Source organism: Aedes albopictus, chromosome 1 (assembly GCF_035046485.1).
Source record: "Aedes albopictus strain Foshan chromosome 1, AalbF5, whole genome shotgun sequence".
Lineage (NCBI taxonomy): Eukaryota > Metazoa > Arthropoda > Insecta > Diptera > Culicidae > Aedes > Aedes albopictus.
In genome coordinates, this window is record NC_085136.1 from 61,544,551 (window position 1) to 61,560,808 (window position 16,258).

At 39.1% G+C, this 16,258-nt stretch overlaps 1 long non-coding RNA gene across 1 annotated transcript; it reads left to right on the plus strand.

The window, feature by feature from the left end:
- Positions 1-7,353: 7,353 nt before the first annotated feature.
- Positions 7,354-15,981, plus strand: LOC134284968 (uncharacterized). The gene is made up of 4 exons (XR_009996033.1): positions 7,354-7,541; positions 7,604-7,674; positions 7,726-7,797; positions 7,876-15,981. It is a non-coding gene; the product is annotated as an uncharacterized LOC134284968 (long non-coding RNA).
- The last annotated feature ends 277 nt before the right edge of the window (positions 15,982-16,258 follow it).

The window sequence follows — 16,258 nt, forward strand, 5'->3', positions numbered from 1 at the left end:
AGATAAATACCTTGATATGTTATTCATTTGTTATTTTCTTCTGCTCGGGTTATTTCTCACACTTCGACTAGAAAAGTGCAGATTTCGAAGCAGCCTAGAGAAGTGTGCCTTGACGCTCTTTAGTGTGAAAAGAGAAAAACACACGCACCCCAAAGAGGAACATTGAGACTCTGCATAGTACACCATAATTCCCTTTGCGAGTAGAGCAGTCGATGCTCGCCCACAGCACTTCTCTCTATCTTTCGAGTGCCGCGTTTGAAAAATGCATGTTGTCATGACATCAAAGTAAACAACGGTTGGAGGTAAATTGGCTTTGGAAGGCATCTGACGGAGGCATTCTTTGTTATTGAATTAACGAACCTATGCGATTGATTTTTTGCTCATATTGGCTGAAATGAACCTGCCAGGTTTCCGAAGAACTTTGTAGCTTATGTCGTTTTCGTTTTTGATTCAGTTCCAACCTGGGTTAGAACTGGATCAGATCACAGTTGCAACATCAACCCGATTCAGGTTCGCTTGTGCTGAAATTTGTTTGACGTTTGTTTGTTTACCCATTTTCCGCCGATCCGATCCAACCCAGGTTAAAAAACGAATTCAACATTAGTAACGCTTAGTGTCTCTCGCTGTTACTGAAAAAAAAATAATACTCTGCTAATAATGGTCAATTCTAACGTACAGAAGTCATGTTTACAGAAACGTTTGCCTCCCAAGAACTTTCTCGTCCTATCCCAGGTCTCCATCGGTGTTGATTATCTTTTTTTTTCGATGGTTTTTTCATGAATCACGCTCATCGTGTACTAACTTTTGAGAATTCAGAATATCATCATCATTTAAGGACAAACGTCTTGAAATCCCGCTTCAACAGTGCATCAGAACTTCAGACGCACAAATCTTAAGAAGCAAGCTTCACACAAAAGTAAATTTCATTATTCTATTCTTGTTCACTTGTAATAAGCTTAAAATGAGAAGATCGGGTGCGCTGGTTTTGTTTATGAAGAGATTTGTGCCGTCGAAATCGTGAGTAGGTTCCAAAGTCGGTCATTGTGGCGGCCATTTTGGGATTCTAACAAGTCTGTCCTTAACGTAGACCTTGTTCATGAAACCACACTAATACATTTATGGACTGAAAGGCGCGGTGCAAGGCCCGGAGCAAAGTCATGATCGTAGTTGAGATTCAAATTTATAGACAGAATAGCATGGATAGATATTGATGAAAAAGGTACTATTTAACGTGTCCAGTAGTAAAGTACACCATAAATTTGCTCTACGGTCGGAACTACTGTACATTTTTTTAGAATCTTCATTTTGACTGTGCAGTGTATCAAACAATTGTCCGTACAGCAATTTTTCGTCAAATTATTTTCATACAAATGTTCATAACTTGTTTATACGTCAATCAAAAACGCTTAAATGTTGACCAACCACTAACAGTTTATTAATGCTCCATTCGTAAAATTTTGAGCGAGTATCCCATACACACCATCCATCGTTACTGTAATCAGTCGTCAGCTTCCCAGGAAAGCTATTGTCGTCCATAATTCTCCATAGCTCTGCGCGGTCAATACTGTCGTATGCCGCTTTGAAGTCGATGAACAGCATTTCTGATGGATTTGGCGTACGGTGAAGATCTGCTCCGTTGTCGACCGGCCGTCGATAAAACCGGCTTCATAACTTTCCACGAACTCATTCGTTTTAGGTGACAGACGACGGAAGATGATCTGCATGGGATAGCATTTTGTATGGTGTATTCAAAATGGTGATCGCTCAGAAGCTCTCACATTCCAAATGGTCACCTTTCTTGAGAATGGGGTTACTCCTTCCTTCCACTCCTCCGGTAGCTGTTCGGTTTCCCAGATACTGACTATGAGCCGGTGCAGATAGGTGGCCAACTTTTCTGGACTCATCTTGATGAGTTCAACTGGAATACCATCCTTACCAGCTGCTTTGTTGGTTTTGACCTGGTGAATGGCATCCTTAACTTCCCTCAGCGTGGGAGTTGACTCATTTCCGTCCTCTGCTACATTGGCGTAGCCGTTCTCTCCGTTGTCGTGGTCTTCCGTGCCTTCGTCCTCCTCTCCATTCAGGTGCTCATCGAAGTGCTGCTTCCACCTTTCGATCCCCTTACGTCCGTCCGTCAAGAGGCCTCCGTCCTTATCCCTGCATATTTAGGCTCGTGGCACGAAGCCGTTGCAGGATGCGTTGAGCTTCTGGTAGAACTTCCGTGTTTCATAGGAACGGCACAGTAGTTCCATTTCCTCGAAGAAGCCTTCCAGGCGGCGCTTTTTCTCCCGAAAGAGGCGGGTTTGCTGTTTCCGCTTCTGTTTGTAACGTTATACGCGTTCTGTCGGGTTCCTTGCTGCAGCATTACCGCCCGTGCTGCGCTCTTCTCGTCCAAAATCGCTCTGCACTCCTCGTCGATCCATTCGTTTCGTCGACTCCTCTCCACGTACCCGATGGTGCTCTCGGCTGCGTTGCATGTGCTCAGTGTATTTAAACAAACTTGTAACTGTAGATTACCGTTTAAATGACTGCAGCATTTTTTTATGGTGTTGCGATACTCCAACAAAAACAGACGTTTATCAAAGTTCGGGCATTAATGGGTTCAAAAATAAAAGTTATACATTAGGTAATTCAAGATTTTTTAATAAAAAGTAGGAGATGTGAGGAGCAGGTATTGAAGGATCTCTTGGGAAAGAGGCAGTAGTATAGTACATGATAAAGTCAGAAAGCATGATAAATGTGAGGAAGAGCACCTACTGCCGTAATTCTGCAAAGTGACGTAAGCGCCATTCAAAAAGTCGATAATTTTTGGTATATTATACATAATATCTGCTGCAAAAATAACACTGTGGTATGCCTGCAGTATTAGAATGCAAGATCTAGTCGTAATCTATCATCTATGTAAAGAAACTTAGAGGATGAGCAAGAGTTTTATGCATAATAACCAAAAAAAGGGCCAAAACTATGATTGTCGCTTACGTCACTTTGCAGAATTACGGCAGACCATGAAAGTAACAATTATTATAAACAAAACCCTACGGGAACTCTTGGAAACAGATCTCACCTGATCCATGAAGAAAACTACCTAGGATGTTTCCTTTTCAAAATGAATCAAATTTAAGGTAAAAACTCAAAACTTTTTGAAGAAATTTCCTGGTCGAATCTTGGCTGACTACTGTACAAATTTTCATAAAGTTTTAAGTGAAGTTTTTTGGAAAATCCATGGAAACATTAGCACGACATTTCGTATTGGCACGGCCAAAAATAATAATTAATAATAGTGAGGGGTATTCACTTAACTGCGTAATCCGCTTATTAAAGTTTATTCTGATTAAACGTCGCGATCACCAAGGCAATCTTTGATTATTTCATTCGCAATTTGAATGAAACATTTCAAATAACAGAAAATCATGGCTTACGCAGCAATTTAAACTATTTAGTGAGTCTCCTTAAAGTTTTAAAAAGTCAAAGGCTTGGTGAGCTTGAAAAATATTTGGAACGAACAATAAAATTAGTCGACGTACAAAAATCTGAATATTCAACTCAAACAAGAGAGAAACTGTTTGTTCGAGTAATTTGAAGCAAAGCATAAAATCATGAAATTTATGTCCCTAATTAGTCAACTAATTCCCCGTCAAAATGTTGCTCGAAACATCTTCAGTCATCATTTCACACTTTCATTTTCTCAAAACTTATCGCACATACCAAGTGTGCAGCGGCGGCGCACACAGAAAATTGCCTTCTCCGGAAAACTGATACCCACTTGTCCTCGAAAACCGAAGCCTGCTCCGAATCCTTCAAGTGTTTCATCCTTCTAACCCATTTACGTTCGTCAAAATATGAGGGTAGGTAACACGAAAGTAAGTGAGTAATCAAGTGAAAGTGCAATTCGATCCGATCCGTTCCGATCCCAGCCATCGCCCGTTTAGTGTATCTTCTTCAAGTGGTCAAAAGGGATCAGCAGCAGCGCGCGGGTTGAAGTCAGACATCGCAGACATCGGTACGCCAGAACTGTTCTACGCTCGTTTGGTTGAGCTGACCTGACTAAGAGGAAAACGGTGTAAAATGCGACAATAAGATGGAAAGTGAAAAACCCAAAACATCATCGTAATCGGTAATTCGCATCAACAGTCATAGGTCATATGAATTACTGCACGAATTGAGTTTATAAATTAAGAAAAATGTATTGATTTTTTGATTTTATACGAAAGAGTATCTTTTTCTGTGCCACCATGATTTTTTTCAGATTTTTAGAACTTTATTTTGGTACCTAAAATCGCTTTCAAAGAGATTTTTCGGAATCACCTTTTGACAGCTCCGCCCAGTACAAAATGCGACGAGGGGTGATTCGACAAATCTCTCCCATACAAACTTCAAACTGATTTTTAAATAGGTTCCCGGGCACCAAAATTCATGAAAATTTGGATTTCGGCTCAGTTTTGCATGCAGATTCTGAATATGGAATTATCTCAACACCACGAATTAAGCAAATTTATACTGGCCTGCTTACTCTCACGCGAAATTTGACGTTTGAGCGGTGTCGGCACCGCTCAATTGTCAAATTTTCTGTGAGTAAGCAAGCAACATAAATTCGTGCAGAAGCTCATTCTACTTCCTCAGATAATCATGGAGATGTAAAGATTCTTGGTTACCATCGCAACGTTTTTGTTACTATCACTCCTTGTCTTTCCTAGTGACCGTAAGGACGTGGCCGGCTTCGTTGTTAACTTTTATATTGCTGGGAGCTTTTAATATGTGCACATTGAGAATGGAGCTTTAGCTATTTCAAAGGTTTTTTGTGCAATTTAGATTGTTCTGGTTAGAACCTAGGACGATAGAACTACAAACTGTGCTTGGTTTAAAATCGAATCTTTCCAGGGATAACGCACTCTACCCAGCTCTCCTTGAATACCAGAGACCCCGTTACAAACGGTCGCGCCACTATAACAACCAAATTGATTGACAGATTTCACCAGAACTCGCTCGGCTCTGCTCTGCTCTGCTCCAACGAGCGTGTATCTGCTGTTGACGTAAATATGACCGAGCGCGGGTCGGCGTCAAGTGGAATGAAGGCAAACGCACGCGGTCTTCTCTTGCCTTCAGTAAACATGTGCCGGCGAAAACGACGCGTTGGCGGCGGAACAGCCAAGCAGGACAAACCCGAAAAGACACTTGTGTAAAAACTGCCGAATTACGTGCGGCGTTCCTAATTTGGTTTTGGTGCTTCTCTGTTGATGTTTGTTCAGCAGGTCATCGTCGTTTACAAAGTCCACCCACATACCTTCGTCGAATCGCTTTACGACGGATGGAAGGAGAAAGAGAGAATAATGTAAGAAAACACTTGCTTGCGAAGGAGACGAATGAGAGAAACGAAGAGAACGATGGCGATTTAGACAACCAATCGGATGAAACAGTAGGCGGAGCGTGGTGAGTCTCCTCACCCGTGTGAAGAGAGAATACGCTCTCTTTTGTTGGGGATGGATGCTGCCCTGCCAGGCGTGGGATCATTCAATACATGCGCATTACATACAACTACTGTGTGTAAAGATAGATCTTCATTTATGTTTTGAAGGTTACATACTTGAAGGCGGAATATGGAAATGGAACGTGCGTAATTTTGTTTAGACAGTTTTCTATTATAAGAGCTAGCAATGAATTCTTCAGCATGCAATTTAGAATGGATACATTTTTTAAACAGTCGAGAGCTAGTGAGGCGAGTGAGGCCACGTCCTTGCAACAGCTAGAGTAGGCCATGGATGATTAGTCTGGATTTCGAAGACCTTTACATACATTAAGATACTTTGACCACGTCAAGCCATTAAAGTCTTACAAGATTAAATAGGAACGAACTCACCGATACAGACCCGTTCAAAACTAACCCCACTATTATCTCCTAGAAATCTAACATAGGGTCTTGTACCATTTGGGCAGGTGTACCTATTTTGGGCACTTGCTGCTATAACTAAGTCAATTTTATACCGATTGATTTGAATTTTTGTACAGAGTTAGATACTGTACGCGCCTAACTCTATACAAAATTTCAAACCAATCGGTTTAATATTGACTTAGTTATAGCAGCAAGTGCCCAAAATAGGTACACCTGCCCAAGGTTCAAGACGCTACACACAGTCGATCATGCATTTTCAATGTGTACACGGTAAAAATTCTGCACGTTCGAATCAAGGGAAAAATTGAAAATTTTTTCAAAAATCCCTTAACTATTCAACATCCCAAGCAATATGATCACAAATGTTTTTCCATTAGATTCGCAATGCTGTCAGTGTTGATTTGAGAATCAAAACAAACATACCGGATAAATCAACTGAAAATCACTTCGATTTACACTACTGTAAAAAGCTATAAGATCTGAAGTGAAAAGTTCTTGATTTGAGAATTACTGCTTTAGACATAAAAGTAAATACACAGAGAACAGACATCAAATTTCATTCGGAAAGTTGTGTAAGGATTTGAATCTTTACTTGAGTAAGGTTGCAAACCAATACACGATGACAACACTAACGCCACCAAACACCATATTGTCACAGTCAGTGGTGAATTGAAACATTTCAAGTGGTGAATTAAATTAGTATGGGAAATTAACCGATTGCAGCGCCACGCTATTGCCACTTGTGTTGCCGATTTCAAATGGCCGTTAAATTCCTTACACAGTTTCGGAACTGGACTTTGATGTCTGTTCTCTGTGGTAAATATAGATGACACATGGTAGAAAGTGTTTCGCTTCGATTAACAGCTTTCTAACAGTTGAGAATTGGAGTAGTGGTAAGACTGAAGATTGAAACGGTGAAGGTCCTGGTATCAAATCTGGGTGTGGCATAAACTATTTTTTTTGTTTTTAAATCAAAACATTGTCAACAGCGAATTGAAGTGATGTTCCATTAAAACTGAAGAGGCATTGGATGTTCCTTTCCAAGTGATATTCAAATGATAACGAATTGATAGGCAAGTAGTGCGAATTCAAGTGCCAATCCCTTCGTATCAGCGTGCAGAATTTTTACCGTGTACTGTTCTGCACTGGTTTTCGCACCACTGTGAAGGCGTACTGAAACGCATTGTAACGTTTCTTTTGAGCAAAGTTTTCCTAAGAGTATGCAACCAATGTTGCGCAAGCACAAGTGAAATCATACGCGCATACAGAATCATGAATTGCGCTGGAAACTCAGTAAAGTTTATTCTGACATAATAAATAATAATGTGTTGGCTCCACCAACGAATTGCGTAGTCACAATGTCGAAGATTAATCAGTTTTATTTTCCACCCGATAATCAAATAACTTTGTTCACAGCGGTTTGAGCGCGGGCTAACTTCGCCCACCTTTGGTTCAATCATCTGCCAACAGATGTAGTACTCTAAAAAAGGATTGCCAGATAGGAGTGAGCTACTGTCATACTTCGTTAACACTTCGTTTCCGAAGTGCTCCTTCTTACACTTAAAATACTCAGCTTTCGGCTAGACTAGTTCTTTCTGCTACCGACCATCATTGGGTGATTAGTGCGCGTCGTGTCCCATAAAGTTTAGTTAAAGTACGGCCGAACCGTCTTATTAGAAGTGGTGTAGTTTTCTAATTGGTGTTAATTTGTTCTAGGTTGAAGATAGGGGAAAAGTATATAAACCGATCCAGGCAGAAGTGCAGGAGAAAAGAGTTACAGATCAAAAGTGCGTAGAATGTAATTGCAAAGCATTAGTAAATATTAACTATGTTGTTAGTTCGATAGGTTAGATTCCCCACGTGTCAACCGAAAGAAAAGCTATTGTTTGATTGTTAACTGTAAGAAAAAGGTTTGTTATAGTGTATTGTTTGCTCTCAAAGAAGCTTTTGTAAATGTCACCGGGTACAATACTAATGGCTGTGGACAGGTCCTAGTGGGCCTTTTTCTTTCTTATTGCTTTGCGAAAAGCGATCGTTTGTTGTATTCCCAGATCGAGGATCGGATCCTTCCTCATTCAGCGCACTCTCACACCGAAGTCTCCTAAGGTGCAACCCTACAACGTCAATGTCGAGCAGAGATCTGAAGGAAGAGGTCCGAAAGTGAAGCCCCGCCCGCAACGACTACCATTGCGATTTGACGGTTGACGGTTTGACAAACTGCCAAATCGGTTCGTCAAACAGCATTACACACGGTCAAACACAGCCCCAACTCAACCACCAACCTGGGGGCGGAGTTAAGGACAAACGTCTTAAAATCCCGCTTCAAGAGTGCATGAGAACTTAAAACGCACAAATCTCAAGAAGCAAGCTTCAAACAACAGTGCATTTTATTATTCTACTCTTGCTCACTTGTAATAAGCTTAAAATAAGAAGATCAAATTCGCTGGTTTTGTTTACGAAGAGATTTGTGCCCTCGAAATCGTGAGTAGGTGCCAAAGTCGGCCATTGTGGCGGCCATCTTGGGATTCTAACAAGTCTGTCCTTAATGTTGGTCAAACCGTTTGAGTAGTGTGTAGGGTGCCTAACGCTTGCTTGCAGATTCAGTTTCCGCCCCAGCGTAGAGTGTGGTCGACCCACCTTTACTTTCGTCCTTTCGCTCTCGAATTTCTGTTGCTATCGGCTTTTGATGACATCGACGATGGAGCCAACAATCAATACGAAACATGAAATTCGCCCGTGACTCCAGTTTCATCAATTTTCAATGACAACAACAATAATGTTTTACATTCGTTCGTTCAAAATGTCATCCACAATAGGTTGGTACGTGGGTTGGTATCTTAAACTTTGCTACAGACACCGCAAAGAAAAAAACTTTGAAATTTCATCATTCTTTTAATGCACATTTAAATTTCAGCTTTCGTCAATATTACCGTAACTGAATCTTCTACTGCTCCGAGGGGTTCCCATGGGAGACTTTGTGCCCAAGAGCGAGCCCGATAGTAAATCACATCGTCCCTGATGGCTTGCCCTATGCCTCTATGCATCAAGCAGCAGGTCGATTCCGCGCGGCTTTTGGGATGAACTCGAAATGCCTTTTTGACCCCTAGGTCTTCGGGCGTTTATTCCTAATATAGGAAAGGTGGATACAAAATACACTGCATAAAGTAAATTGTATTCATCCAGGCAGGGTTTGGGCGAGAAAGAAAGATGATGGAAGAGGTGCCTGGGTCGGAGATGAGGGTGGATCCTCATGAATCGATAAGATGCTGAGGTGGTTGTTGGTGACAAATTCGTTGGATGGCAAATAGAATGGCTAACCACTTATCCGCGAGCGGTAATGGTGGACATATCTGAGCGGTTTGAATTTAGAGTTTCTTGAGGACCGCAAACGATTGGCGCCATCTAAACGTAGACGAATGAGTGAGGAGGGGAACGAAACCGCTTCTATTATCCCCCAAGACACGCAACTACCTTGTACCCACTGTGATATCTGGTCAATTCGGAGTTTAATTAAAACGGTAGAGGATGGATTTTCCATTATTATTCTTTATATTCACCAACTGTCACTCCGTTGTGTCCTCGCAATTTACTCTCACTACGCCACCTATCTCAAGGCCTCCTATGTCGTATCTCGATATCACATTCCCCCCTTACTTAATATTTTAATTTAACATGTAATGGTCATAATGAATACCTAAACCTTTCTTATGTATTTTATACTTATGTGCGCATGTGACTAATGTAACAAAACAAAACCAAATTCTTCAGACTCGCACATTCACGATTTTTTATAATTTCTTGCTCGACGACTCCTCTTCCTAATATAACATATGCACCATCACGCCAGAACTGGATATATTGTGATACTTCATTTTCCTTTATCCAAGGCTGACACCATTTCTTGCACCATGTTAGGCTGCACGTTTGTTGGCATCTTTGTGGAAAGCTAAGATCTAGTTGTAAGGTTTTTTTTTAAACACTGCTCCCTCCCAAATTAAGTAAGGCAACATTTCTAATAAAACAATTCTTAGATATTACACATAGACTTTATACTCCCATAGTCATAACACTCCGAGTAACTACCAAAAAATCGTACCAACGTGTTTTTGTTTGGATGTTTGAGAATGTTGTGCGTTCAGTGGCTGTAATTCGACTTAAATACTCAGATATCGAGAAAGATTGTAATTTTGGGGTACTTCTGAAGTATTCTGGGTAAATTATCTAAATTTTCTGGAAAATGTATCCTAAGCTTTTTCAGTAGATGTAAATGGGAGACAACCTTCTATAACAAAATAATGGCCTATAATGTTTCATTCTGAACTAGCTGTTCTGGCAAACGTCGTTCTGCCCACCTACTGTGTTTTTCAGATGCACTTACATATATTTAGAAAAATACCTCGCATAATGGATTTTCAAACTTTTTGTTATCGGTGCGTTTGCGGTCGATTTTCCCATTTTTTTTCGTACGAACCCGTCGGAGCCCTGCATGAATGAAACACTGAAAGAATCATGTAGATCAATTTCAATGGTAGAAGTTCATTAACATTCTTAAATTATCTAACCATCGTCAAACTGTCCCTGTCTAGGTTTATAATGACCTCATGCACGATTTCTATAAAAACATTAGATTTTTTTAATGAAATGAACTTGACATACTGGTCGATATTCACCCAGCATTACTTTGGAGAATAAAGCAGAACATATGCAATTCCCAGTAAAAAATCTTTTATTTATATATGAATGAAATCTGATTTGATTAACTTTTTAATAGTATTGTGCTGTATCTACAATGAAAAAACAAAAATAACTCTCTAGCAAATAAAACAAATACATTCATAAATCGATCGGTTCACGGATGAATAAATACGATATTCCTACGCAGTAAATAGGTTTTTTTTTACTGATACCGTTTCAGAAACAAATAGCAATATGGCAACAATAATATGTCATAAAGTTTCAAATGTAATTGTACCGCAATCTTATCTGAACATTCTCATTTAACCCTCCTAGAATATTGTTGTCAAAGATGTTTTTTTTTTCTGAATAAACACAGGCAATATATATTTTTTTTATTGATCAAAGAAAGATAATATAACCTTTCCATCGACAAATCTGATTAACCTTATCTTTTGTGCATACTACCACGTCACTTTCAAAAACCTACAGTGTTGATTGGTGCTCCCTTATGAAAATTTGAATAGTAAGTATCAGCCTATTCCAAAACAGCTTAAGTCGAAAATCGATTTTACCTTTGATGTTATGAAAAGCTCTTAACTTAAATAACGGATTATGACTTGAGAGATTTTTGCAATTGTAATATTTTTTTTTTTAGTAAATCTCTTCTGTGTAAAATTTAAATTTTATAACAACAATACATTAATTTCCTTTATGTATAAAGCTTTATTTTTTTGATACACTCATTCTCAAAATAAATCAACACATATCGATGTTCCTTACTTTCGATAAAGTTTTTTTTAAACTCTTTTTATTCATGAATTTTTACTTAACATCTATCTCTGCACACTTTGATGAAAAGTGTTTTATCTGTTACCGTATATGCATTATGCAATAATTAGAATTGCCACCTTTTTTTCAACATTGCACCTTTTTATGTAAACAACGGAACTTGCCTAGCATTTATGTGTGAAATAAGAAATGAAAATTTCCAAATAACTTTTTAACTAAGCTGTTATCGCAGATTCAAGATATCGATCAATAAATCAGCCTACATTAATAACAGTTGTAACAAACTCAAACTATTATGACGATAATAGGCGTCTTGAAAATTTTGTTTTCATACATTCATGATAACACCAACTATTTGAATAGAATTATTAAATATATATATGTACGCTTAGATTTCATCGTTTTTTTTAAGGGATTCGTGTTTGTTTTCTTATTAAAATAACGTCTTCAATAATCCTGGCAGAACATCTTACCTCAATATTAGCTTTTCTAGTAATTAAAGCATAATTCTTTTGGGAGCATAATGAAATCCACTTTTTTTTTAAACGATTAGTTTTTCCAATAAACAACGTAACCAACTAACGAACCCGTTTTTAAGTTTTAATGGGATCGTTTTTTTTTTGACGAAAACTCACTTCTTAAAATGTTGTTTTAAAAAAAAACAGTTTCGCAATAATTTGATGAAATCCGACATAAAGTGTTGACTAACACCATTTCCTCAAAACATCACCTGATTTCCCTCCTTAAAGCAATAATAAACTTAGCATTCCAACCTGGACAATATCGACTCTAAATTTATAAATTGTATTATTACGTACTAATACCTTTTCACAGTGTTGACAAACCACCATTTCATTGATTTGACGAAATTCGCCTTCTGAAAAGTAATGAGATAATCGCCTTCTTACAATGTTAATGAAAAACTGCTGTTTGTAAGTTCTGATGAAAGTTGCCTTCTCATAGTGTTGAAGGAACCACCATTTTATGATTTGACGAACCGACTTCTCAGTTTTGACAAAACCCGCCTTCTAACTGATTTAACGAAAGCCGCTTTCTCAAAGTTTTTGACGAAACCCGCCTTCTTATTGATTTGACGAAACCAAGGACGAACCCGCCTTCTCACAGCCTTGACGAAAACCGCTTTCTCATTTATTTGACGAAAATGGCCTTGGCGAAACCGCCTTCTGAAAATATTGACGAAACCGCCATCTCATTGATTTGACAAAAACCGTCTTCTTACAGTTTTACGAAAACCGCCTTCTAATTGGTTTGACGAAAGTCGCCTTGGCGAAATCGCCTTCTGAAAATATTGACGAAACCGCCATCTCATTGATTTGACGAAAACCGTCTTTTCACGGTTTTGACGAAAACCGCCTTCTTATTGATATGACGAAAACCGCCTTCTCAGTTTTGACGAAATCCGCTTACTTATAGGTTTGACGAAAACCGCCTTCTCACAGTTGTTACGCAGACCGCCTTCTAATTGATTTGACAAAAAACCGCCTTCTGAAAATATTGACGAGACCGCCTTCTCCTCCTCCTCTCTCTCCTCTTCTTGGCGTAACGTCCTCCTGGGACAAAGCCTGCTTCTCAGCTTAGTGTTCTATGAGCACTTCCACAGTTATTAACTGAGAGCTTTCTCTGCCAATGACCATTTTGCATGTGTATATCGTGTGGCAGGCACGAAGATACTCTATGCCCAAGGAAGTCAAGGAAATTTCCTTTACGAAAAGATCCTGGACCGACCGGGAATCGAACCCGTCACCCTCAGCATGGTCATGCTGAATACCCGTGCATTTACCGCCTCGGCTATATGGGCCCCTTCTCATAGTGTTGACGAAACCGTCTTCTTGACGAAAACCGCCTACTGAAAATATTGACGAAACTGTCATCTCATTGATTTGACGAAAACCGCCTTCTCACAGTATTGACGAAAACCGTTTTCTAATTGATTAGACGAAAACCGCCTTCTGAAAATATTGACGAAACCGCCATCTCATTGATTTGACGAAAACCGCCTTCTCACAGTTTTGACGAAAACCGCCTTCTTATTGATTTGACAAAAAAACCGTCTTCTAGAAATATTGACGAAACCGCCATCTCATCGATTTGACGAAAACCGCCTTCTCATAGTTTTGACGAAAACCGTTTTCTAATTGATTTAACGAAAACCGCCTTCTCAAAATATTGACGAAACCGCCATCTCATTAATTTGACGAAAACCGCCTTCTCACAGTTTTGACGAAAACCGCCTTCTTATTGATTTGACGAAAACCGCCTTCTACAAATATTGACGAAACCGCCATCTCATTGATTTGACGAAAACCGCCTTCTCACAGTTTTTTTTAGGAATTCCGCATTCTCATTGATTTCACGAAAACCCCTTTTGAAAATTTTGACGCAACTACCTTCTCATATTGTTAGCGGAACCCGCTTTCTAGTGTACGAAAACCACCTTACGATTTTATTAAACGAAAACCAGCTTCTCACAGTATTAACGAAATCTCTTTCTCCGGGGTTTTCTCAGTGTTAAGCACTGTTTGCAGATCAGATGAAATTTCTCGGCCTATCTTGATGCATGGGGAATTCCTTGCCTGAATAGCTCAAGAAATCCATTTTCTTCGATCGCAGTATGCACTTGCGAAGAAATGACAGTCACTGTAGGAAGTTTCTGCCAGAAATCGATTAAGAAATTTCTTGAGCAAATCCTCCTATACACGAAACTGGGCTTTAGCGATAACCGCCCTCTTAAAGTATAGAAGAAACCGCCTGTTGGCAAAATAAGTCGTGAATCGAACCTGCCATGTCCGAGTTAACGATTCAAAGGCATATTCATTAGTCTGATTGAAGACTTTTCCTTTTCTCTGTTAATTTAAATTATGTCTTAGGTATTCTAGATCATATGTATCTTCTTCTTTTTAAATAAAATTACAATTATTCTGGAAACAGAGTTTGTTATTCTGCCTAGTGATACACAATCAATTAAACCAGCAACTTTATCTTCAAATAAAAAAAATGTTGCAATAAGGGTAATGGAGGCTCTTGCCTCATTTACAATTGAAAATGTTTCTTATTGTGTAAAACGCATCATTTGTCTAACAAAGTAATATGCAATTTTGAACTTTTTGTCGATAGACCAAACCGTATGGATTTACAAATGCCGAGGTATTGTAACTACTCAAATGATTATAATCAACATTGCCACAGTTCTGACGGCCATCCAACTATGTCACTTGCACTTCGGTAAACCGTTTGGTGCTAGTATCGAAAAGAAATAAAAATCTCTCCGTACGCTGGTCATAGCAGGTCTAACGCGCATCACCAATCTTTGAAAACAATGCTTCTTATACATACCTCTGTGAAACTGATGTTTTAATACAAACATTACCAGCAATTGTCATAAATTGCTGGTTGATTTTTTGCGGCGATCTTCCAGCATACATTGCACACTTTCCCACCTTTCTTCCTACACAACTGTTGTTTGCAGTGCAGATCACTTCCCGCAATTTTCTTCCCTTCACATTTGAACTTCAAAAAAACACAGTACTTTTATGCTCTTCAATTTTCTCTGTTTTAATTCTCGTCGCCAATGTGATATCTGGTCAATTCGGAGTTTAATTAAAACGGTAGAGGATGGATTTTCCATTATTATTCTTTATATTCACCAACTGTCACTCCGTTGTGTCCTCGCAATTTACTCTCACTACGCCACCTATCTCAAGGCCTCCTATGTCGTATCTCGATATCACACCCACTACCGCCATTACCACGCACGGATAAGTCGATAGAGAGACTTAATGACGGTCCTGTACATAGATCTACTAATACTGTATTAAAAATATTTGGTTTTCCACCTAGAACACGCACATAGGAATACGCCATATTCCAAGAATCTGATGAATGAGACAGCACTCACATCGAATCTGGGAGAGAAAGGGCTATTATCAGGCCGGTAGCGAACAGTGGTTCGACTGGGCATAGCTCGGACGAACTTCGACTGAACTATTGAAAACCCGTAGAGTAATGCGGGGCAAAAGTTCGCACGGGGCAAAAGTTCGCAGTGGGTCTTTTTCTGAGCACGAGTTAAGAACCCAAACAAATCTGTATGGGTTCGACACATAATCAGGCCAGCTACTCGTCAATAAAATTTGGAACGATTTCGTTATGGTTTGGCAGAGTTATGTGAAAAAATGTGTTTCTAGAGGTTTTGATAGAATTTTTGGACCTTTTGGAATACGAATTTTTAGTTACAGGAAGAAGAAGAATCTCATAACCTCTTTATGTCGGAGAATCGTTGTTCCATAGTAGTTGGCGAGGTGCACTCGAATAAACAATAAACTACTAGTGCTTCTTACAGAAAGGGACATTGTTAAAACCTCGACAGTGGGGCAAAAGTTCGCACTAGATTTCTGAGTCAAGTACATCAATATAATTACAGAATCTTTGAAACAATGATAGTTTCGTATAGAAACTGCTATATATGCATAATATAAGTAGTCTGCACCCTGAAATCGTTGCGACAGAGGATCTAAACTTAGTTTTGTAAGAAGATTGATTGTGAAGCAAACATTATGTTCACGCATTTAAATCAATAAATGAAAAATGGCTAAAAATAACATTTTAAAACATTTTCTTCGACATCCTCGTCGTGTCTTTTCGTATATTTCCGAAGGTCTTATTCATCTGCTTTACTGGGGTCTTTCATAGATTAGTTTGTTAATTCACAGTTATAATCCATCACCATACTGACGGGGATAAGATTGGATAACAGTCCCGTTCAAGAGTTTTGCTGCACATTTGATTTTTTTTTCATGCATTTTGTGCAACACTAGGTGCGTATTTCTATGATTACCCCACCACAATGTGTTTTGACAACTTCAGTAACACTGTAAAGGACAGCTCTTA